The sequence below is a fragment of the Ranitomeya imitator genome, chromosome 4, assembly GCF_032444005.1.
Source record: "Ranitomeya imitator isolate aRanImi1 chromosome 4, aRanImi1.pri, whole genome shotgun sequence".
Lineage (NCBI taxonomy): Eukaryota > Metazoa > Chordata > Amphibia > Anura > Dendrobatidae > Ranitomeya > Ranitomeya imitator.
In genome coordinates, this window is record NC_091285.1 from 350,438,769 (window position 1) to 350,464,743 (window position 25,975).

Consider the following 25,975-nt stretch of genomic DNA (forward strand, 5'->3'; position numbering starts at 1 on the left):
AATCAACAGCAGCCACACCTGTGGATCTCCTGGCAGTGGCCAACAGCATCTTGTCCAAGCACGTGACAACCAAACTCTCCCCATTCGCATCCTTGGTTGAGGAACGTTTAAACAGACTGGATGATACCCAACGATCTCACGCGGAGAGAATAATGTTTGACGTTATGAACGCGGCAGCCGCAGGAAAACTATGCGACACATCTACGTTGAGCATTGACGTCCGTCAGCCCAGTGCCCATTTTTATTGGGGACACCAACAGGAGTCCATGCACAGCACTCCTGTCCGCAGACCTGGCCCACATAATTCTCAGTTCCGGACACCACCTGCACCCCCTTCTTTTGGTGACTTATCACAAGGACCTCCTATGGCCACGCACCACTACAGTGAGATGGACACGTACTACCAAAATTTGTAGTGTTGTTGTAGTTGAAATAAATGAGACTTGTGTTTTATATGCTCCACAAGTAATCCCCCATGCCTTCTCCCCTGCAGGCATCCTCCTGGCACCCGGTCATTAATCCCCTATGCCTCATCAACATTAAAAATGTATTGTAATAAATAATAATAAAATTTTTTAATACAAATTATTAAATTTTTGGTTTATAAAATTTGTGTATGTACTACGTGTCTCTTTGGCTGGGCAATAAACGACGCCGCTGGGCAATATACTACGTTGCTGGGCAATATGCGACGTGGACATGCAAATGCTAGAATACCCAATGCATTCCCGTCACACATAACTATATCGTTAACGATATCGTTACTTTTTGTGACGTAGCAACGATATCGTTAACTAAATCGTTGTGTGACAGCGTCCAGCGATCAGGCCCATGCTGGGAGATCGTTGGTCGCTGGGGAAATTACAGCACTTTTTTTTGTCGCTGAATCTCCCGCTGACATCACTGAATCGGCATGTGTAACGCCGATTCAGCGATGTCGTCACAGGTAACAAGGGAAACATTGGGTTACTAAGTGCAGGGCCACTCTTAGTAACCTGATGTTTACCCTGGTTACCGTTGTCAATGTTAAAAAAAACAAACAGTACATACTTACATTCCCGCTGTATGGTCACGTCCCTCGCCTTCGGCTTCCCGCACTGACTGGTGACGGTGACATCACCGTTGTACTTTACGGCCGGCGCTCAGTCAGTGCTGGAAGCTAAAGGCGAGGGACATGACCATACACCGTGAATGTAAGTATGTAGTGTTAGTTTTTTTTACATTTACAACGGTAACCAGGGTAAACATCGGGTTAATAATCGCGGCCCTGCACTTAGTAACCCGATGTTTACCCTGGTTACCCGTGGACTTCTGGATCGTTGCTCGCTGGAGAGCTGTCTGTGTGACAGCTCTACAGCGAACAAACAGCGATCGACATCATAGTCGGTATCGCTGCAGCGTCGCTGAGTGTGAAGGTACCTTTAGAATATGGTGACCATCTACTAATATATATATATATATACACATCAGGAAATCGCTAGTGCATAGGATGCTGCAGACTCACAGATTTCATATGTTTGATACAGAAGTAGAGTATGTTCATAGATAGATATGTTTATTGGTATGTATGTAAAATAATAAGAAAGAACAAATAGATATATCGTTATGTTCACATTTATTACAGAAAAAGGAATATCATGGGTCATCCAAAAATTGTTATACATGAGCACTTTTACACAAGAGCACTTGAACCCCCAAAAAATGTCATCCATAATACATGGTAAAAGTTATGCCAACAGTTACGTTACAGCTGTTGATACTGCCATGGGACAGCCCCTGGCCCATTGAAAAAGTCACAGTACTTGTCCCTGCTATTCGTTGCATCATCATAGTTCCTTCCAGAACCCAGACTTTCCAAACCACAAACCCTGTGCGCGTCTAGACGCCATTCGCCCTGGGTTACATCTCCGTTACCCTGGTCCACAGAGTCTACATACTGTGGAGGGCTGTATGCAGTGGCATCACGGCGACGTATAAAGTTGTGGAGGACGCAACAAGCAAGCACCACAGAGTCAATAGACGTTAGTTTCATGTTTAGTGCTGTGTGGAAAACCCGAAATCGGTTTGCCATAATTCCGAATGCATTTTCCACAACGCGTCTAGCTCTTGAAAGTCTGTAATTAAAGATTCGTCGTTCCGGTGTCAGAGTCTTCTGGGAGAAGGGCTTCAAAAGGTTGGGATGCAGTGGGAAAGCCTCATCTCCAACAAACACAAAGTTCATGTTTTCTGTTGTGTCGCTGTTGGACGGCAAGGCAAGTTTATTATTTTTCAAGCGTTCCCCAAAATCTGTGTGCTCCAAAACTCCTCCATCGGATACTCTCCCGTTAATCCCAACAGACACACTTATGAAATCATAGCATTTACGAGGGCCATGAGAATTATGCTGAAATATCCCTTATAGTTGTAATAAAAGGAGCCAGAGTGTGGTGGTTGGGTGATGCGTACATGTTTGCCATCCAGGGCCCCACCGCAATTAGGGAACTGCCATTGCTCCTCAAATCCCCTTGAAATCTCTTTCCAGTCATCCGGGGTCTGTGGGAAAGGCATGTAACTGCGGTGTAAAACTGAGACAATAGCTTTACATGTCTCTGGGATGATGACGCTGAGTAGGGATCGGGATATAGCTGCGCTGTAATGCAAGTCTTGCATAGACCTGCCAGTCGCCAGGAAACGCAGCGTGACAGCCAGTCTCTCATCCACAGGGACAGAAGCTCGCATCTGGGTATTTTGCCGCCTGATATAAGGTTCTACAGCTGCAAGTAGGACATTAAATGAGTCCTCCGACATTCTCAGGTAGTTCCGGAAATCATGCGGGTTGTTATCCTGCAGTTCCCTTATAAGGCCCATATGGGACAATTGATTCCTCTTCTGCAGCCACTGTTTGGTCCACATGCGGCGCTGACGCTTTACACGATTGTTTCGCGCTTGAACCTCCAGCTGGTTGTGAGCTTCTACCAATAACGCGGCCGCAACAATCACAGGTACATCCGAATGAGACATGGCAACCTGAGAAAGGAAAAAAAAAAAAAAATTACTACATATGATTTGCAAAACTGACACAAGACATCCAATACTGTAATGTAGCATTCACACATCGTTTTTTTGTCGCTTATAAGGCAAAGTTCACACTAGAGTTGTGTTTGGCGCTTCCGCGGCAATGCATGTGTCATGCGCCCCTATAATTAAGAAAAAGTAAAAAGCTTGTGTCACAAAACGCTGCGCTGGGCATGCGTTTCCATTTGCATTCTCCGTTGCGTCACCGATGCTGCACCGTTTGACAAAAATGTTAACATAGGATGTAAGGTACTATATATATATATATATATATATATATATATATATAGATAGATAGATATATATCTATATATATATATATATATATATATATACACACACACACATACATATATATACACAGACATATACATGGCTAATTATAAGCAACGTTAACACAACAGCCATACCCCATAGATACCCTCCATTAACTGTACCATCCACTGAAACACTGAAAACAGGACGATGAGCGCTGCTGATTTATAACGGGAACGCCAAATAGTGACTTCTGGAGCCGGCGTCACACCCACGACGGTGTGCATAAATGGAGACGCTATAGCGTTGCGAATCGCGCGCCAGCACGGCGGAATCAAGGACCTCCTCTGGGCGTGGCTGGGTGGTGCCGTACAGCGTCTCTCTTGCTAAAATGGCGGCGAGACAACGATGTCCTCCTCTGGGGCAGACAGAGGTCCGTTTTTTTGTCAAAAAAATGGATGCCATGGACTATGAGGGCCGGGAGACTCACCCTGCACACCCAAATCTTCACAAGAATGAGGTGTTGCGCCACATTGCCCAGAAGATGGAGCGGAGGTTCGGCATCCGCCGCAGTGCGCTGCAGCTGCGCAAAAAGTGGGCCGACCTCCGCTACAAACAGCCACTTTATCTGGCACAGTTGCGGGCAGAGACCAGGCAAGGCAAGTACCAGTATAGTGTAATTGGGAGACACACAGTATCGGGAGGGGGGAATAGGGACACTCGCACTGCCGTGTGGCGCTTCCCATCTTCTATATATGTACCTCGATTTGGGGAGTTTAATTTAAATTTTATTCCTTTACGCCAATGGCCTAGGTTTTTTATTTGTGGGGGGGAGGTGTCGGAAGCTCTGTACTTTGGTGTGTGAACATTGCGTTTCTTTCTTTTTTGTGTATAGAGAGACAACGCCAGCAGAGGACTACAGTGGCCAGCAGCGTAAGCCCACAGTCAGGGCCGTCACGTAAGTTACCCATCATGTCTGGCAATGGCGCCTAGTTAATTTTTTATTTAAGTCTACAGCTCTGTACTTCTGGTGCCTAAACCTTGCGTTTCTTTTTTTGGGTGTAGAGAGACGCCGCCGGCAGAGGACAACACCCACTGTAGCCAGCAGTACAGCGGCCAGCAGCGGAAGCCCACAGCCAGGGTCGTCACGTAAGTTAACCACCCTTTTTTAAAATTTAATGACGCCATACGGGGCATTAGTAGGGAGCTTAAATATTGTGTACATTACAGATGCAGTAACCCCACCGCAGGCCACAACCCCGCCCTTTCGCCACCCATCTTCCTCCCCCGGGTCGGCGTCATTCTCTCCAGCGACGAGCATTCGTAAGTGACAAAACCAGCGAGCGCTTCACCACAGCGAGTTCAATTGTTAACCAGATATGTACCGTATATACTCGAGTATAAGCCGACCCCCCTAATTTTGCCACAAAAAACTGGGAAAACTTATTGACTCGAGTATAAGCCTAGGGTGGAAATGCAGCATTTACCGGTGAATTTCAAAAATAAAAATAGATCATTATTTCCCCATAGCTGTGCCATATAGTGCTCTGCACCGTTCATATTTCCCCATAGCTGTGCCCCATATAGTGCTCTGCACCGTTCACTGTGCCCCCTAGCTGTGCCATATACAGTGCTCTGCACCGTTCACTGTGCCCCATAGCTGTGCCATATACGGTGCTCAGCACCGTTCATTGTGCCCCCTAGCTGTGCCTTATACGGTGCTCTGCACCGTTCATTGTGCCCCCTAGCTGTGCCTTATACGGTGCTCTGCACCGTTCATTGTGCCCCCTAGCTGTGCCTTATACGGTGCTCTGCACCGTTCATTGTGCCCCCTAGCTGTGCCTTATACGGTGCTCTGCACCGTTCATTGTGCCCCCTAGCTGTGCCTTATACGGTGCTCTGCACCGTTCATTGTGCCCCCTAGCTGTGCCTTATACGGTGCTCTGCACCGTTCATTGTGCCCCCTAGCTGTGCCTTATACGGTGCTCTGCACCGTTCACTGTGCCCCCTAGCTGTGCCTTATACGGTGCTCTGCACCGTTCATTGTGCCCCCTAGCTGTGCCTTATACGGTGCTCTGCACCGTTCACTGTGCCCCATAGATGCTCCACATTAATCTGTGCTGCCGCTGCTACTGCTGCAATAAAAAAAAAAAACACATACTCACCTCCCTTGATTGCAGCTCCCAGCGTCTCGTTCCGGCGCCTCCATCTTCCCGGCGTCTCTGCTCTGACTGATCAGGCAGAGGGCGCCGCGCACACTATATGCGTCATCGCGCCCTCTGCCTGATCAGTCAGAGAGCGCAGACGCCGGGAAGATGGAGGCGCCGGCCGGGAAGATGGATCGGCGCCCGGCGGCTGGAACGAGGACAGGTGAATATAACATACTCACCTAGTCCTGGCGATCCTCGCGCTGTCCCCTCCTGTCTTCGGCGCTGCAGCTTCTTTCTCTATCAGCGGTCACCGGCACCGCTGATTAGAGAAATGAATAAGCGGCTCCGCCCCTATGGGAGGTGGAGCCGCTTATTCATTTCTGTAATGAGCGGTCCCACGTGACCGCTGAAGAGAGGAAGAAGCTGCAGCGCCGAAGCCCGTGGGACGGCAGGGACAGCGCGAGGATCGCTGGGACTAGGTAAGTATACCTCAGCGCCCTCACCCCCTCACCTGCCGACCCCACCGCTACCGTGACTCGAGTATAAGCCGAGGGGGGCACTTTCAGCCCTAAAATTTGGGCTGAAAATCTCGGCTTATACTCGAGTATATACGGTATTTGCTTCCTTTCAGCAGCAGGAGCTGTGGCCCGAGACAGGGGATGGATGGTCAGCAGCTCCGCGGATGAGCAACAGGCGTCCCTTCTCCGTAAGTATTGAGAAAGTGGGAGGGGTTATCGGTGGGATGTCACATTTGACAACGACTAAACGAACCCTAAAAAATTAAACCTAAAAAATGCCCTCTGGGACAGTACAAAATTGAGTGTGTAGTTAAAAGTACCATTTTACAATCAACGATTTACTAACGATCATTACCAGCTATACGACCTGGTCGTGATCGTTGGTAAGTCATTGTGTGGTCGCTGGGTCGCTGTCACACAGAACGATTGCGTTAACGATATCGTTGCAACATCACAGAAACCAAAGATATCGTTACAGAAATCGTTATGTTTGACGGTACCTTAAATTGCTGGTTATGTAAACACATGCCACCGTTGCAGCTTAATCACTGTCCATTCTCCAACCTCTTCTATCCACAGAACCGGACACCGTGAGAGAACTGCTGGCCAAGCAAGATCGCCTGGAGCGGACAGCAGTGCTCATGCTGCAACAAGTACAGCAACATGGCCGCATGCTGAGACACCTCTTGAGGCATGGGAGGTTCTGATTTTTGTTGTTTCCTTTCATTGTTTGGGATATTGTTCTGTTACTTGTTATTTTTCAGTTAACAACATCAAAAAAGTTTGATTTGCCACAATTATGTTTGGTTTATTGTGTCTATAGCCGCCGGCAACACACCGTGCGCCAAGAAACGTCGCCACACACACTTTTTGGCCCACATCATATCTCCAGTAGTTAAAAATAAAAAGACTGCAGCTTGGTGTGTCTTTAGTATACAGATATGAGGTAGGCCAAAAATATTACATGCATCTCCATAATCTCTTTTTTTTGTCTGTGCCTAGTGTGGCAGAAAATGGTGGAAATACAGTGCAAACCTCTACTGAACAGGTCAGGTGTCAAAAAACTCTTTAGTTATGACACCTGACCTGTTGAATAGATAACTGCCTTGTATAACCACCATTTTGTCTTCTTTATACATAATCTATTACACACAAATTGAGGGGACAATGGTTGTCACACGCTACATATCTATGCTCACCTGCCCAGGTGTCAGAAATAGTGAATTCATGAGCCTGTATATGTTTATCATGAATTCATTTTTTCTGACACCGTACTTGATGAATATAGATAGCGTGACAGTGATTGTCTCTTGATTAAAAAAATAAATAAGGTCAGTTTCTGAAAAAAAAAAATTTCAGTTTGTAAAAAAAAAAAATTTGTTTACAATTTAGTTGTGAGCTGTTTTTATTTACTTGCGGAGCAGGCCAGGGACAGCTAAGCCAAGGTAGGCACAAAAGAGTTGGTTGACCTTACCATATAGTTTGCGCAAAAAATGTTACACAGCGCAAAAGAGTTTGCAAACTGCATCCTAAAGTGCCTCCATCTTGTGTGTCCGCTTACCAGATGCACAAGATAGCTGCCAGATATGTTTTATACATTTTTATCTAATATATAATTGCCTAGAATACTACTTCCTGCAATTTGTGCCAACTTCCGTGGCTTTGTCCGGAGCTAATATCCGGAGCTAATGTGCGGAGATAATGTCCGGAGCTAATGTCCGGAGCTAATGTCCGGAGCTAATGTCCGGAGCTAATGTCCGGAGATAAGTGACGTCAACAGTGTCCAGTGTCTGATTGGTTGCCGCCTGCTGCGAGCGACCAATCAGAAACGTGCCGTACTGTGACACACTCCGCCCGCCATTTTGGTGTGACTTTTGAATTTTTACCTCACAGCAAGTTTCTACTGCGTGGAGGCGGGCCCAGTGACGTTGCTCTTCAAGCTCCTGCCGAATTTCGTCAAAAAAATGATAATACCATTTACCAAAACTATATATATTTAGTTGTGAAGTGGTTCAGTGACATTTTCACACCAATTTTGAACTTTTGTTTGGTGTTTTCTCCATATACTGCCTATTATTTTTGTTCTTTCTTACTATTATTTATTAATTGTATTATTCTTACATTTGAATAAATAAAGTATATATGGATTCTAGACTCCCGATTCTTTAGAATCGGGTTGCCATCTAGTACCATATACTTAGATAAGCATTGCGTCTAGCATTACTGCATAGCCATTACTATACACAGAAAAAAAACAAACCACTAAAAAATTTAACATACCGTTGATGAGCAATAAAAGAACCGATGAAGACGCCGGCAGTGGAGTACGGCGTTCCGAACAGAACGTTCACGGAAGAAGAGGATCGTAGCTGGCGAAGGATCGTTCCGGACAGGACGCTGGAAAGGCAGAAAAACATGCATACGCAGCTCTCGAACAATATGAATCAATCGCTGTAGAGTCGCGGTTTATATTCTGGGATGCCGGAACGTCACATCCTGGGTGACACCTATCTGGGTGTCACCTACCTGGATGACACCTATCTGACTACGCTGCCAATTTATCAGATCGTTTACACCACTGCTGTTTGACGTGGAGCAAACAACCAGCGACAACGATCCGTGAGTCGCTGTTACGTCACTGTATCGCTCCGGCATCGTTCGAACGTTGGTGTGTTTGACGTCTCTACAGCGATCTAAACAGCGACGCTCCAGCGATCGCGTTTTGGTCGTATCGTTGTCTATATCGCTGCAGCGTCGCTCAGTGTGAAGGTACCTTAAGCCTGCAGCGCTGTAAGTCAGATCGCTGTCAGATCAGACTGTCAGATCAGTGATCTGTGATGTTCTCCCCTGGGACAAAGTGAAAAAGTTAAAAAAAAAATTTCCACATGTGTAAAAAAATAAATTATAATAATTCCTAAATAAAGAAAAAATATATATATATTATTTCCATAAATACATTTCTTTATCTAAATTAAAAAAAACAATAAAAGTACACATATTTACTATCGCCGTGTCTGTAAAGACCCAACCTATAAAACTGTCCCACTAGTTAGCCCCTTCAGTAAACACCATAAGAAAAAACAAAATGAGGCAAAAAAACAACGCTTTATTATCATACCGCCGAACAAAAAGTGGAATAACACGCGATCAAAAAGACAGATATAAATAACCATGGTACTGCTGAAAACGTCAACTTATCCCGCAAAAAATGAGCCGCTATACAGCATCATCAGCAAAAAGATAAAAAAATATAGTCCTCAGAATAAAGCGATGCAAAAATAATTATTGTTTCTATAAAATAGTTTTCATCGTATAAAAGCGCCAAAACATAAAAAAGATATAAATGAGGTATCGCTGTAAACATACTGACCCGAAGAACAAAATTGCTTTATCAATTTTACCAAACGCGGAACGGTATAAACGCCTCCCCCAAAAGAAATTTATGAATAGCTGGTTTTTGGTCATTCTGCCTCACAAAAATCGGCAACTCGTCCCGCAAAAAACAAGACCTCACATGACTCTGTGGACTCAAATATGGAAAAATTATAGCTCTCAAAATGTGGTAACGCAAAAAATATTTTTTTGTAATAAAAAGCATCTTTCAGTGTGTTACGGCTGCCAATCAGAAAAATCCGCTAAAAAACCCACTATAAAAGTAAATCAAGCCCCCCTTCATCACCCTGTTAGTTAGGGAAAAATTAAAAAATTTAAAAAATGTTTTTATTTCCATTCTCCCGTTAGGGTTGGGGTTAGGGATAGGGTTAGGGCTAGGGCTAGGGCTAGGGTTAGGGCTAGGGTTAGGGTTGGGGCTAGGGTTAAGGCTACAGTTAGGGTTGGGGCTAAAGTTAGGGTTGGGGCTAAAGTTAGGGTTAGGGTTTGGATTACATTTACGGTTGGGATTAGGGTTAGGGGTGTGTCTGGGTTAGAGGTGTGGTTAGGGTTACTGTTGGGATTAGGGTTAGGGGTGTGTTTGGATTAGGGTTTCAGTTATAATTGGGGGTTTCCACTGTTTAGGCACATCAGGAGCTCTCCAAACGCGACATGGCGTCCGATCTCAATTCCAGACAATTCTGCATTGAAAAAGTAAAACAGTGCTCCTTCCCTTCCGAGCTCTCCCTTGTGCCCAAACAGGGGTTTACCCCAACATATGGGGTATCAGCGTACTCAGGACAAATTGGACAACAACTTTTGGGGTCCAATTTCTCCTGTTACCCTTGCAAAAATACAAAACTGGGGGCTAAAAAATAATTTTTGTGGGAAAAAAAAGATTTTTTATTTTCACAGCTCTGCGTTATAAACTGTACTGAAACACTTGGGGGCTCAAAGTTCTCACAACACATTTAGATAAGTTCCTTGGGGTGTCTAGTTTCCAATATGGGGTCACTTGTGGGGGTTTCTACTATTTAGGTACATTAGGGGCTCTGCAAACGCAATGTGATGCCTGCAGACCAATCCATCTAAGTCTGCATTACAAATGATGCTCCTTCCCTTCCGAGCTCTGCCATGCGCTCAAACGGTGGTTCCCCCCAAAATATCAGGTATCAGTGTACTCAGGAAAAATTGGACAACAATATTTAGGGTCCAATTTTTCCTGTTACCCTTGGAAAAATACAAAACTGGGGGCTAAAAAATAATTTTTGTGGAAAAAAAATATTTTTTATTTGTACGGCTCTGCGTTATACTTTGGGGTTCAAAGCTCTCACAACACATCTAGATGAGTTCCTTAGGGGGTCTACTTTCCAAAATGGTGTCACTTGTGGGGGGTTTCAATGTTTAGGCACATCAGTGGCTCTCCAAATGCAACATGGCGTCCCATCTCAATTCCTGTCAATTTTGCCTTGAATAGTCAAACGGCGCTCCTTCCCTTCCGAGCTCTCCCATGTGCCCAAACAGTGGTTTATCCCCACATATGGGGTATCAGCGTACTCAGGACAAATTGTACAACTTTTGTGGTCCAATTTCTTCTCTTATCCTTGGGAAAATAAAAAATTGGGGGCGAAAAGATAATGTTTGTGAAAAAATATGATTTTTTATTTTTACGGTTCTGCATTATAACCTTCTGTGAAGCACTTGGTGGGTCAAAGTGCTCACCACACCTCTAAATCAGTTCCTTAGGGGGTCTACTTTCCAAAATGGTGTCACTTGTGGGGGGTTTCAATGTTTAGGCACATCAGTGGCTCTCCAAACGTAACATGGCGTCCCATCTCAATTCCAGTCAATTTTGCTTTAAAAAGTCAAATGGCGCTCCTTCGCTTCCAAGCTCTGTCATGCGCTCAGTAGTTTACCCCCACATATGGGGTATCGGTGTACTCAGGACAAATTGTGCAACAACTTTTGGGGTCCATTTTCTCCTGTTACCCTTGTTAAAATAAAACAAATTGGATCTGAATTAAATTTTTTGTGAAAAAAAGTTAAATGTTCATTTTTATTTAAACATTCCAAAAATTCCTGTGAAACACCTGAAGGGTTAATAAACTTCTTGAATGTGGTTTTGAGCACCTTGAGGGGTGCAGATTTTAGAATGGTGTCACACTTGGGTATTTTCTATCATATAGACCCCTCAAAATGACTTCAAATGAGATGTGGTCCCTAAAAAAAAATGGTGTTGTAAAAATTCGAAATTGCTGGTCAACTTTTAACCCTTACAACTCCCTAACAAAAAAAAATTTTGGTTCCAAAATTGTGCTGATGTAAAGTAGACATGTGGGAAATGTTACTTATTAAGTATTTTGTGTGACATATCTCTGTGATTTAATTGCATAAAATTTCAAAATTGGAAAATTGCTAAATTTTCTAAATTTTCGCCAAATTTCCTTTTTTTCCCACAAATAAACGCAGGTAATATCAAAGAAATTTTACCACTATCATGAAGTACAATATGTCACGAGAAAACCATGTCAGAATCACTGGGATCCGTTGAAGCGTTCCAGAGTTATAACCTCATAAAAGGGACAGTGGTCAGAATTGTAAAAATTGGCCTGGTCATTAACCCCTTCATGACCCAGCCTATTTTGACCTTAATGACCTGGCCGTTTTTTGCAATTCTGACCAGTGTCCCTTTATGAGGTAATAACTCAGGAACGCTTCAACGGATCCCAGCGGTTCTGAGATTGTTTTTTCGTGACATATTTGGCTTCATGTTAGTGGTAAATTTAGGTCAATAAATTATGCATTTATTTGTGATAAAAACGGAAATTTGGCGAAAATTTTGAAAATTTCCCAATTTTCACAATTTGAATTTTTATTCTGTTAAACCAGAGAGTTATGTGACACAAAATAGTTAATAAATAACATTTCACACATGTATACTTTACATCAGCACAATTTTGGAAACAATATTTTTTTTTGCTAGGAAGTTATAAGGGTTAAAATTTGACCAGCGATTTCTCATTTTTACAACGAAATTTACAAAACCATTTTTTTTAGGGACCACCTCACATTTGAAGTCAGTTTACGGGGTCTATATGGCTGAAAATACCCAAAAGTGACACCAATCTAAAAACTGCACCCCTCAAGGTGCACAAAACCACATTCAAGAAGTTTATTAACCCTTCAGGTGCTTCACAGCAGCAGAAGCAACATGGAAGGAAAAAATGAACATTTAACTTTTTAGTCACAAAAATTATCTTTTAGCAACAATTTTTTTGATTTCTCAATGGTAAAAGGAGAAACTGAACCACGAAAGTTGTTGTCCAATTTGTCCTGAGTACACTGATACCTCATATGTAGGGGTAAACCAGGGGTTTGGAAGGGAAGGAGCGCCATTTGACTTTTTGAATGAAAAATTGGCTCCACTCTTTAGCGGACACCATGTCACGTTTTGAGAGCCCCCGTGTGCCTAAAAATTGGAGCTCCCCCACAAGTGACCCCATTTTGGAAACTAGACACCCCAAGGAACTTATCTAGATGCATAGTGAGCACTTTGAACCCCCAGGTGTTTCACAAGTTGATCCGTAAAAATGAAAAAGTACTTTTTTTCACACAAAAATTCTTTTAGCCTCATTTTTTTCATTTTCACATGGGCAACAGGATAAAATGGATCCTGAGTACACCGATACCTCACATGTGGGGGTAAACCACTGTTTGGGCACATAGTAAGGCTCAGAAGGGAAGGAGCGCCATTTGACTTTTTGAATGGAAAATTAGCTCCAATCATTAGCGGACACCATGTCATGTTTGGAGAGCCCTTGTGTGCCTAAACATTAGAGATCCCCCAGAAATGACACCATTTTGGAAACTAGACCCCCAATGGAACTTATCTAGATGTGTGGTGAGGACTTTGAACCCCCAAGTTCTTCACAGAAGTTTATAACGCAGAGCCATGAAAATAAAATTAAAAAATATTTTCTCAAAAATGAACTTTTAGCCTGCAATTTTTTATTTTCCCAAGGGTAACAGGAGAAATTTGACCCCAAAAGTTGTTGTCCAGTTTCTCCTGAGTAGGGTGATACCCCATATGTGGGGGTAAACTACTGTTTGGGCACATGCCGGGGCTCGGAAGTGAAGTAGTGACGTTTTGAAATGCAGACTTTGATGGAATGCTCTGCGGGCGTCACGTTGCGTTTGCAGAGCCCCTGATGTGGCTAAACAGTAGAAACCCCCCACAAGTGACCCCATTTTGGAAACTAGACCCCGAAAGGAACTTATCTAGATGTGTGGTGAGCACTTTGAACCCCCAAGTGCTTCACAGAAGTTTATAACGCAGAGCCGTGAAAATAATAAATACGTTTTCTTTCCTCAAAAATAATTATTTAGCCCAGAATTTTTTATTTTCCCAAGGGTTACAGGAGAAATTGGACCCCAAAAGTTGTTGTCCATTTTCTGAGTACACTGATACCCCAAGTGTGGGGGTAAACAACTGTTTGGGCACACGTCGGGCCTCAGAAGTGAAGTAGTGACTTTTGAAATGCAGACTTTGATGGAATGGTCTGCGGGTGTCACATTGCGTTTGCAGAGCCCCTGGTGTGCCTAAACAGTAGAAACCCCCCACAAGTGACCCCATTTTAGAAACTAGACCCCCCAAGGAACTTATGTAGATATGTCGTGAGCACTTTGAACCCCCAAGTGCTTCACAGACGTTTACAACGCAGAGCCGTGAAAATAAAAAATCATTTTTCTTTCCTAAAAAATGATGTTTTAGCAAGCATTTTTTTATTTTCACAAGGGTAACAGGAGAAATTGGACCCCAATAATTGTTGCGCAGTTTGTCCTGAGTATGCTGGTACCCCATATGTGGGGGTAAACCACTGTTTGGGCACACGTCGGGGCTCGGAAGTGAGGGAGCACCATTTGACTTTTTGAATACAAGATTGGCTGGAATCAATGGTGGCGCCATGTTGCGTTTGGAGACCCCTGATGTGCCTAAACAGTGGAAACCCCCCAATTCTAACTCCAACACTAACCCCCCCACACCCCTAACCCTAATCCCAACTGTAGCCATAACCCTAATCACAACCCTAACCGCAACACACCCCTAACCACAACCCTAACCCCAACACACCCCTAACCCTAACCACAACCCTAATTCCAACCCTAACCCTAAGGCTATGTGCCCACGTTGCGGATTCGTGTGAGATTTTTCAGCATCATTTTTGAAAAATCCGCAGGTAAAAGGCACTGCGTTTTACCTGCGGATTTTCTGCGGATTTCCAGTGTTTTTTGTGCGGATTTCACCTGCGGATTCCTATTGAGGAACAGGTGTAAAACGCAGCGGAATCCGCACAAAGAATTGACATGCTGCGGAAAATACAACGCAGCGTTTCCACGCGGTATTTTCCGCACCATGGGCACAGCGGATTTGGTTTTCCATAGGTATACTTGGTACTGTAAACCTGATGGAACACTGCTGCGGATCCGCAGCCAAATCCGCACCGTGTGCACATGGCCTAATTCTAAAGGTATGTGCACATGCTGCGGAAAACGCTGCGGATCCGCAGCAGTTTCCCATGAGTTTACAGTTCAATGTAAACCTATGGAAAACAAAAATCGCTGTACACATGCTGCAGAAAAACTGCACGGAAACGCAGCAGTTTACATTCCGCAGCATGTCGCTTCTGTCTGCGGATTCCACAGCGGTTGTACAACTGCTCCAATAGAAAATCACAGTTGTAAAACTGCAGTGAAATGCGCAGAAAAACCGTGGTAAATCTGCCATAAATCCGCAGTGGTTTAGCACTGCGGATTTATCAAATCCGCAGAGGAAAAATCCGCAGAGGACCAGAATACGTGTGCACATACCGAAACCCTAACCCTAACCCTACCCCTACCCCTAACCCTACCCCTAACCCTAACCCTAGTTCTTACCCCAACCTTAGTGGAAGAAAAAAAAAAATCTTTATTTTATTATTGTCCCTACCTATGGGGGTGACAAAGAGGGGTGGTCATTCAGTATTTTATTTATTTTGATCACTGCGATAGGTTTTATCGCAGTGATCAAAATGCACTTGAAACGAATCTGCCGGCCGGCAGATTCGGCGGGCGCACTGCGCATGCGCCCGCCATTTTGGAAGATGGCGGCGCCCAGGAAAGAAGACGGACGGACCACGGGAGGCTCGGTAAGTATGATGGGGTGGGGGGGAGCACGGGGGGATGGATCGGAGCATGGGGGGGTAAATCGGAGCACGGGGGGTGGATCGGAGCACGGGGGGTGCATTGGAGCATCGGGGGGTGGATCGGACTGCAGGGGGGGTGGATCGGACTGCGGGGGGGTGGATCGGACTGCAGGGGGGGTGGTTGGAGCACGGGGGGGTGATTGGAGCACGGGGGTGAGCGGACAAGAGCACGGGGGGAGCAGACAGGAGGACGGAGGGGAGCGGAGCAGTGTAAAGGACAGATCGGAGGGCTGGGGGGGCGATCGGTGGGGTGGGGTGGGGGCACATCAATGTTTCCAGCCATGGCCGATGATATTGCAGCATCGGCCATGGCTGGATTGTAATATTTCACCAGTTATAATAGGTGAAATATTACAAATCGCTCTGATTGGCAGTTTCACTTTCAACAGCCAATCAGAGCGATCGTAGCCACGGGGGGGTGAAGCCACCCCCCCTGGGCTAAACTACCACTCCCCCTGTCCCTGCAGATCGGGTGAAATGGGAGTTAACCCTTTCACCGGATCTGCAGGGACGCGATCATTCTGTGACACAGCATATGCGTCACAAGTCGGATTGGCACCGACTTTCATGACGCATACGCTGTGTCACAGGTCGGGAAGGGGTTAACGTGCAAACCACCCTTGGGGGTAAAGGGGTTAATCATGTAAAATCCTAAGATCTCGTTCCACCAAGGTTTGAAAAACATCCAACAGAGGAACTATAGTTGGATAGGATAATAAGTGGCATTTTTTGGGGTAACTGTAACATTGTAGTCCTGATCTGACCTGTGAGAAAAGTGTTGCAAAGATGATAAAGTGGCAAGTGCATTTTGTTCAGCAAAACACAATGCGACATTATGGTCTATTAATTCAATGTTAAAAGATGTCAATACCCTAATAGGCTGAAATGTTGTGTATTAAAGCAATTTCTGCACAAAATAAATACAGTACTATCAAGCATATTTCTGCAACTTAGAAATATATTTTCAAGCACAATTTAATGAGAAATTTGCCTCCTTAGAATGCCGAAGATTATTTAGGATTATTACTATATATTTTTCTTCTGCTCACCTAATTTTATGCGTTAAGCAAGCATATTTGACTCACTAGGCTTCTATACAAGCCATTAGGGTTGAGCGAAACGGGTCGAAATTGTTCAAAAGTCGCCGACTTTTGGCAAGGTCGGGTTTCATGAAACCCGACCCGACCCCAGTGGGGGGTCGGCCATGAAGTCGGCGATCTTTTGAATCTGGAATCGGAATTCCGATCCCGATTCCCGATATGTTTAAGATATCGGGAATTGGTATCGGAATTCAGATTAAAGTGTAAAATATAGAATTAAAATAAAAAATATTGCAATACTTACCCTCTGACGCGCCCTGGTACTAACCGGCAGCCTTCCTCCTTCGAATCCGCGCTTCTAGGACCTTGCCGTGACGTCGCGGTGACGTCGCGGCTTGTGATTGGCCGCGCGGCCGCCCATGTGACCGCTCGCGCGGCCAATCACAAGCCGCGACGTCACCCGCGACGTCACCGAAGGTCCTGGAAGGGCTGATTCTTAGGAAGGAAGGCTGTCGGAAGGAAGCAGGGCGCTTCCGAGGGTGAGTATATACCTAATAGGAATATACTCACCCTCGGAAGCGCCCTGCTTCCTTCCGACAGCCTTCCTTCCTAAGAATCAGCCCTTCCAGGACCTTCGGTGACGTCGCGGGTGACGTCGCAGCTTGTGATTGGCCTCGCGAGCGGTCACATGGGCGGCCGCGCGGCCAATCACAAGCCGCGACGTCACCCGCGACGTCACCGAAGGTCCTGGAAGGCTGATTCTAAGGAAGGAAGGTTCCCGGTTAGTACCAGGGCGCGTCAGAGGGTAAGTATAAGGATATTTTTTATTTTAATTCTATATTTTACACTTAAATATGGATCCCAGGGCCTGAAGGAGAGTTTCCGCTCCTTCAGACCCTGGAAACCATGGAAACCCAATGCACTGCATTGGGTTTCGAGTTTCGGCCGACCCCGACCCCGACTTTTTTATAGGATCGGCCGATTTCACTCGACCCGACTTTTCCAAAAGTCGGGTTTCGTGAAACCCGACCCGATCCTATAAAAGTGAAGGTCGCTCAACCCTACAAGCCATGATACTGCATCCTGATTGGCTGCACTATACAATGGGATGTAATAGCTATAGGGCTTTACAGGTCTTGTGACATGTTCCAGGTATGCAGTGGTTAGTACCTGCAATAGTGATATAGCCACCAAAAGAGTCTTGGGTACCCAAGACATATAGAGACTACTGGAGTGTTCTCCTTGTCCCACAGAATAGCTTGTGTAGCACAAATTGTTAAAAAGGTTAATGCTTACTATAATAGTAAGGTTTCATAACACACAATCTACTATATAAAGCTGAATGTGTGTGTGTGTATGTCCGGGATTGGCATCTGCACCGTCGCAGCTACAGCCACAAAATTTTGCACAGTCACACGTCTGGACCCCGAGAGCGTCATAGGCTATATTGGGAGGCGAAATTTTAACCCCGCGCGTTCCAATTCACCAAACAATTTTGCCCCTATCTACATAATGGGGAACAAAGTGAAAGGAAAAGTGTTGGAGGCGTCGCAGCTACAGAAACAAAATTTTGCACAGTCACACGTCTGGACCCCGAGAGCGTCATAGGCTACGTTGTGAGGGGAAATTTTAACCCCGCGCTTTCCAATTCACCAAGCAATGTTGCCCCTATCTACATAATGGGGAAAAAGTGAAAGGAAAAGTGTTGGAGGCGTCGCAGCTACAGCAACAAAATTTTGCACAGTCACACGTCTGGACCCTGAGAGCGTCATAGGCTACGTTGTGAGGTGAAATTTTAACCCCGCGCTTTCCAATTCACCAAACAATTATTTTCCCTATCTACATAATGGGGAAAAAGTGAAATGAAAAGTGTTGGAGGCGTCGCAGCTACAGCCACAAAATTTTGCACAGTCACACGTCTGGACCCTGAGAGCGTCATAGGCTATGTTGTGAGGTGAAATTTTAACTCCGCGCTTTCCAATTCATCAAACTATTTTTCCCCTATCTACATAATGGGGAAAAGTGAAAGGAAAAGTGTTGGAGGCAAATTGACAGCTGCCAGATGTGAACAAGGGGGACTTAAAGAATGAGAGTGATGGCGCCAAAGAGTATATACCAATCAGTTGCTAAGGTGGGACTCCGACATGGGATACTCACCACACACGGGGATATGAACACACACACAAAATGCGCCACACACTACCACGTGCTTGAACACATATACCACCCTCAGCACACATTTCACCACACATACACCAACCTCGCCACATAAAAGTCGAAACACAAAAGTCGCCACTCAAAACTCACCACGCGCAAAACTCGCCACATGCAAAAACTAGGCTCACGCAAAACTCACCACACGTGCAAAACTCACCTCATGGAAAACTCGCCACACGCAAAACTTGCACATGCGGAAAAATTGCCACATGCACAAAATTTGCAACACATGCAAAAGTTGCCTCACACAAAACTTGCACATACTCAAAAGGCACCAGACATAAAACTCACCACGCGCAAAACTCGCCATGCGCAAAACTTGCTGCACACAACTTGCTACACTAACCTGTCACATGCAACTCGACACACAAAAAGTTGCTACACGCATGTTGCCACACAAAACTCATCTCACAAAAGTCACTACATGCATGTCGCCACACACAACTCAACACACAACTTGACAAACGAAACTCGCCCTAAAACACACACAAGTCTGGTATTAGCCTTCAAAAATAAAAATCTGATTAATAAGCAGACAAGCTACAAGAGCAACAAATGTACCATATAGGAAATGCGGCAGCTGTCAGTCACATGACCTGTCTATTATGTGTATGTGTGAGATAATATATACTGCCAGGGGGAGGGCTTCCTGTTGGCTGGGGATTTATCAGGCTGCCAATTTATCTTACAAATATTGAGGTAAAAATACTGAGCAAATAACATGTTAACGAGGTCTAATACAGGAGATCACACAGGTATATACTATATACAGGGGAGATGACACACAGATATATACTATATACAGGAGAGATGACACACAGGTATATACTATATAAAGGAGGAGATGACATACAGGTACATACTATATACAGGAGGAGATGACACACAGATATATACTATATACAGGAGCAGATTACCTACAGGTATATACTATATACAGGAGGAGATGACATACAGGTATATGCTATATATAGAAGATGACATAAAGGTATATACTATATACAGGAGGAGATGACACACAGATATATACTATATACAGGGGAGATGACACACAGGCATATACTATATACAGGAGGAGATGACATACAGGTATATACTATATATAGAAGGAGATGACATACAGGTATATACTATATATAGGAGGAGATGACATACAGGTATATACTATATATAGGAGATGATTACATACAGGTATATACTATATATAGGAGGAGATGACATACAGGTATATACTATATACAGGGGAGATGACACACAGCAGGTATATACTATATACAGGGGAGATGACATACAGGTATATACTATATACAGGAGATGACATACAGGTGTATACTATATATAAGGGAGATGACAAACATGTATATACTGAGGTGAAAATGAGAGGTGTGAGTTGAAAATGAAAAGGTGTGAGTGCAAAATGAGAGGAGTGAGGGAAAATAGTGTAGTGATCGGAAAATGACAGATGTGAGGTCGAAATGACAAGTGTTAGGCGGGAATGAGAGGAGTGAGGGAGAAAATGAGAGGTGTGAGGGAGAAAATGACAGATGTGAGGGGGAAAATCAAAGATGTGATTGGGAAAATGAGAGGCGTGATGGGAAAATAAGAGAAGTGACGTGCTATAACTAACCACAGATATTTACTATGCCCAGGCAACGCCGGGCTCTTCAGCTAGTACATCATAAATTGCCATGCTGGATCCAGTCAACCACAAAAAAGTGCCTTCAATTTGGACCTCAGCATCAAAACTGGACCATGGAGTAAATGTAGAATGTGGACTGATATGCTGAATCTAGTTTTACTTTACATCAGGGGTCCCCAACTCCAGGCCTCGAGGGCCGCCAACAGTGCAGGTTTTCAGGATTTCTTTAGTATTGCATCGGTGGTAATGTGATCATCTGCACAGGTGATGATTCCAACCCCTGTGCAATACTAAGGAAATCCTGAAAACCTGCACTGTTGGCGGCCCTCGAGGCCTGGAGTTGGGGACCACTGCTTTACATCATGTGCACAACTGGTGAGTTTGTATCACAAACTTGAGAAAGACATAGCACCACAATCACAATACACTTTGGAAAGAAAGCTTAACTTTTCAATATGATGTTCATGAAAAATTTTCTGTTACTTAAGAAACGCTGGGTCAAAGCATCATGTTCATGTTCCTTTGACATATCATTTACCCAATTTTTATTGTAGAACAAGTATACCCTTTAATGGCAATAGCTTCTTTTAGCAGAATCATAAAGATTTCAAAGTGTTGACTCAATCTCTCAATCCAATTGACCATTTGAATGATGTGCTACAAAAGCAAGTCTGATGAATGGAGGTCCCTTGTTGCAACATACAAGGCAAGTGTTTTGATGTTATTGCTGATTATGGTATATACCGTAGATATATAAATTAGATGATATGATTCTTCAAATTTTAATAATTAGATAGGTCATCCAGTACTTTATAAGTGACGACCTATCATTATAATAGGTCATCAACATCAACTCTTTGAAGGGGCTGCCAATCTAATATTAATGGCTTATGCTAAGAATACCACTGGATGAGCCCTCAAAAGATGCTTTCTATGTGGTGGGATTATCATTTGTTAGAAAATAAATATTTTTACCCAGACTCATTATTCAATAATATTATGAATTTAACAATTTTGAGCTGTATCGTTCAAAAGATTCCTAGATGTGTGTCCTTCTAGCTACAGCATGCTTCTCTATTCCAGTAAGTGGACTCGGGGGACAGCTTCACACCATCCACGTGCAAGAGGGTTTTTTTTACTGCATGAACACAAAACATGTCAGAGTGAATGAATAAATGTATTAGTAATGCACAAATGACACCATGAAAATGAAGTTCTGCATGCATAATGCACTTAATAGAAGTTTCAAAAGAACAATCTTCTGCTTGTAAATTATTTTCTGCTAGAGTTACAGATTTTCTATGGAGACTATCATACTGTGCTTAACCCACAACATACTGGTTATGATTTGAGGATAACAAGAGAACTTGCCTATGGAATCGTGGAAAAAAGGAAATGGCACAAATGAATATTTATTTTGTGGATATTCTTAACATTTCAGAAAGCATTATTTATAGCTGAAGATGTGAATATAGAATTTCATAAAGATAGGCAGGCGAGAAGGTGGTCTGCACTCAAGTGTACCCCTAGGGTTTCAAGGCGTACCCCGGTTCCCCATCGGGTTGCCTCTCGCCGCTCTCTGGTTGTGAGGGGTTACCTTACCTATGTACTCCATCACAGGGGAGCTGCCTCTTGTCGTGGTATGGTTGAGAGGCAGGATGCTGATGCTATTTAGGACCCCCGGGAAGCTGGGTTCCTCAGCGTCAGCTGTTACCAGGAGACATGGGAGGTTATGTCTACTGGTTCAGGTATGTGGTGGGAAGTTCCTTTCTCTGCACCCTCCTCGACCCTTCCTTTGTCTCTCTGTGCAGAGGGTGGAGATTAGGCGTTAACTCAGCTTTGTTAGGTGAACCATGATAGGGATATTTATACCCACCATATCCTCTTGTTCACCTCTGATTATTCAGTTGCACTTCAGTGGTTTGGTTGGTAGCTCTTTGGTAAGTGTTTATTTGGTTTGTCTCTGCAGCTGGTGCATGGTGCCATCTGGTGTCCTCTGTATGGTACCCTATGTTTTTATGCTCCCTTACCTTCCAAGTTTTTTTGTTAGGTTCATCTCTGCCTTACCAGTATAGTTTATTGGGGTGTTTGATCCAACTGTGGCCAGAATGCCCAGCCACCAGCCATCCCGCTATTGGCACCTAGAAAGGGTTCTGCAAAAGTCCCCCTCCCTTTAGTGGGAATGGGTGAAGAGTACCCCAACCCAAGGGTGTGCATCAGCATGTCAGCTTTCGCCAAGTGTGTCTATCTGTCATACTGCTGTTGCTGGCCTTCAGTCTGGTCAGCTCATCACTACTTCACTGTCACAGATATGTTATGCCTTTGACACCAATTTTGATCCCTTACCTCTACATGCCATTCTGTTTTGAAGTCTAGCGGATGTGGATGTATGGAGAGGCTCCATACACAGCAGCTGCTGGCTTTGTTATAAACAAAAATGTATTGGATCCATGTGCAGTTCTGAAATGCTTGTTCATATTGCTACCATTTATTGCATTCATTACACAGACCTGCAAAAAAAAAATTTTCAAGAGCTGTTTTGGTATTCCACGTAATCTTTGTTTTTAAGTGCGCTGAATCCGAAAATGACCTCCGTTTTGTCATAGGACATCACGTTTTCTGACAATTTAAGTAACTATGGTAAATAAGACAATACCTTAAAATACCGTATATACTCGAGTATAAGCCGACCCGAGTATAAGCCGACCCCCCTAATTTTGCCACAAAAAACTGGGAAAACTTATTGACTCGAGTATAAGCCTAGGGTGGAAATGTAGCATTTACCGGTGAATTTCAAAAATAAAAATAGATCATTATTTCCCCATAGCTGTGCCATATAGTGCTCTGCACCGTTCATATTGCCCCATAGATGCTGCACAGATGCCCCATATAGTGCTGTGTGCCGTTCATACTGCCCCATAGATGCTGCACAGATGCCCCATATAGTGCTGTGTGCTGTTCATACTGCCCCCATATAGTGCTGTGTGCCGTTCATACTGCCCCCATATAGTGCTGTGTGCCGTTCATACTGCCCCCATATAGTGCTGTGTGCCGTTCATACTGCCCCCATATAGTGCTGTGTGCCGTTCATACTGCCCCCATATAGTGCTGTGTGCCGTTCATACTGCCCCCATATAGTGCTGTGTGCCGTTCATACTGCCCCCATATAGTGCTGTGTGCCGTTCATACTGCCCCCATAGATGCTGCACAGATGCCCCATATAGTGCTGTGTGCCGTTCATACTGCCCCCATATAGTGCTGTGTGCCGTTCATACTGCCCCCATAGATGCTGCACAGATGCCTCATATAGTGCTGTGTGCCGTTCATACTGCCCCCATATAGTGCTGTGTGCCGTTCATACTGCCCCCATATAGTGCTGTGTGCCGTTCATACTGCCCCCATATAGTGCTGTGTGCCGTTCATACTGCCCCCATATAGTGCTGTGTGCCGTTCATACTGCCCCCATATAGTGCTGTGTGCCGTTCATACTGCCCCCATATAGTGCTGTGTGCCGTTCATACTGCCCCCATATAGTGCTGTGTGCCGTTCATACTGCCCCCATATAGTGCTGTGTGCCGTTCATACTGCCCCCATAGATGCTGCACAGATGCCCCATATAGTGCTGTGTGCCGTTCATACTGCCCCCATATAGTGCTGTGTGCCGTTCATACTGCCCCCATAGATGCTGCACAGATGCCTCATATAGTGCTGTGTGCCGTTCATACTGCCCCCATATAGTGCTGTGTGCCGTTCATACTGCCCCCATATAGTGCTGTGTGCCGTTCATACTGCCCCCATATAGTGCTGTGTGCCGTTCATACTGCCCCCATATAGTGCTGTGTGCCGTTCATACTGCCCCCATATAGTGCTGTGTGCCGTTCATACTGCCCCCATATAGTGCTGTGTGCCGTTCATACTGCCCCCATATAGTGCTGTGTGCCGTTCATACTGCCCCCATATAGTGCTGTGTGCCGTTCATACTGCCCCCATATAGTGCTGTGTGCCGTTCATACTGCCCCCATATAGTGCTGTGTGCCGTTCATACTGCCCCCATATAGTGCTGTGTGCCGTTCATACTGCCCCCATATAGTGCTGTGTGCCGTTCATACTGCCCCCATATAGTGCTGTGTGCCGTTCATACTGCCCCCATATAGTGCTGTGTGCCGTTCATACTGCCCCCATATAGTGCTGTGTGCCGTTCATACTGCCCCCATATAGTGCTGTGTGCCGTTCATACTGCCCCCATATAGTGCTGTGTGCCGTTCATACTGCCCCCATATAGGTCTGTGTGCCGTTCATACTGCCCCCATATAGTGCTGTGTGCCGTTCATACTGCCCCCATATAGTGCTGTGTGCCGTTCATACTGCCCCCATATAGTGCTGTGTGCCGTTCATACTGCCCCCATATAGTGCTGTGTGCCCTTCATACTGCCCCCATATAGTGCTGTGTGCCGTTCATACTGCCCCCATATAGTGCTGTGTGCCGTTCATACTGCCCCCATATAGTGCTGTGTGCCGTTCATACTGCCCCCATATAGTGCTGTGTGCCGTTCATACTGCCCCCATATAGTGCTGTGTGCTGTTCATACTGCCCCCATATAGTGCTGTGTGCCGTTCATACTGCCCCCATAGATGCTGCACATAAATCTGTGCTGCCGCTGCTGCTGCTGCAATTAAAAAAAAAAACCACATACTCACCTCCCTTGATTGCAGCTCCCAGCGTCCGGTCCCGGCGCCTCCATCTTCCCGGCGTCTCTGCTCTGACTGATCAGGCAGAGGGCGCCACGCACACTATATGCGTCATCGCGCCCTCTGCCTGAACAGTCAGAGCGCAGACGCCGGGAAGATGGAGGCGCCGGGAAGATGGAGCGACGCCCGGCGGCTGGAACGCGGACAGGTGAATATAACATACTTACCTAGTCCCAGCGATCCTCGCGCTGTCCCTGCCTTCCTCCCCGTCTTCTGTGCTGCAGCATCTTCCTGTCAGCGGTCACCGGCACCGCTGATTAGAGAAATGAATAGGCGGCTCCGCCCCTATGGGAGGTGGAGCCGCTTATTCATATCTCTAATGAGCGGTCCCACGTGACCGCTGAAGAGGGGAAGACGCTGCAGCACAGAAGACGGGGAGGAAGGCAGGGACAGCGCGAGGATCGCTGGGACTAGGTAAGTATACCTCAGCGCCCTCTCCCCCTCACCCGCCGACCCCACCACTACCGTGACTCGAGTATAAGCCGAGGGGGGCACTTTCAGCCCAAAAATTTGGGCTGAAAATCTCGGCTTATACTCGAGTATATACGGTAAATAAAAATAGACTCATAAAATTAATTTTTTATTACAAATGTTTCATGAAAATCATTTTTTAACTGCAATGAGCTCACTAACACACACTAAAATCGATTCTTCTTCCCTGTGAGGCTTCTCTTGGTACATTTACGCTTGTGAGTAGCATCTGGAATGTCTGAAGCGTCCAACAGTAGTCTGCCAACATTGT

At 45.1% G+C, this 25,975-nt stretch overlaps 1 pseudogene; it reads right to left on the reverse strand.

Annotated features, from left to right (window-relative positions):
* Positions 1-1,978: 1,978 nt before the first annotated feature.
* Positions 1,979-8,322, reverse strand: LOC138674115 (uncharacterized; annotated as a pseudogene).
* Between the last annotated feature and the right edge of the window lie 17,653 nt (positions 8,323-25,975).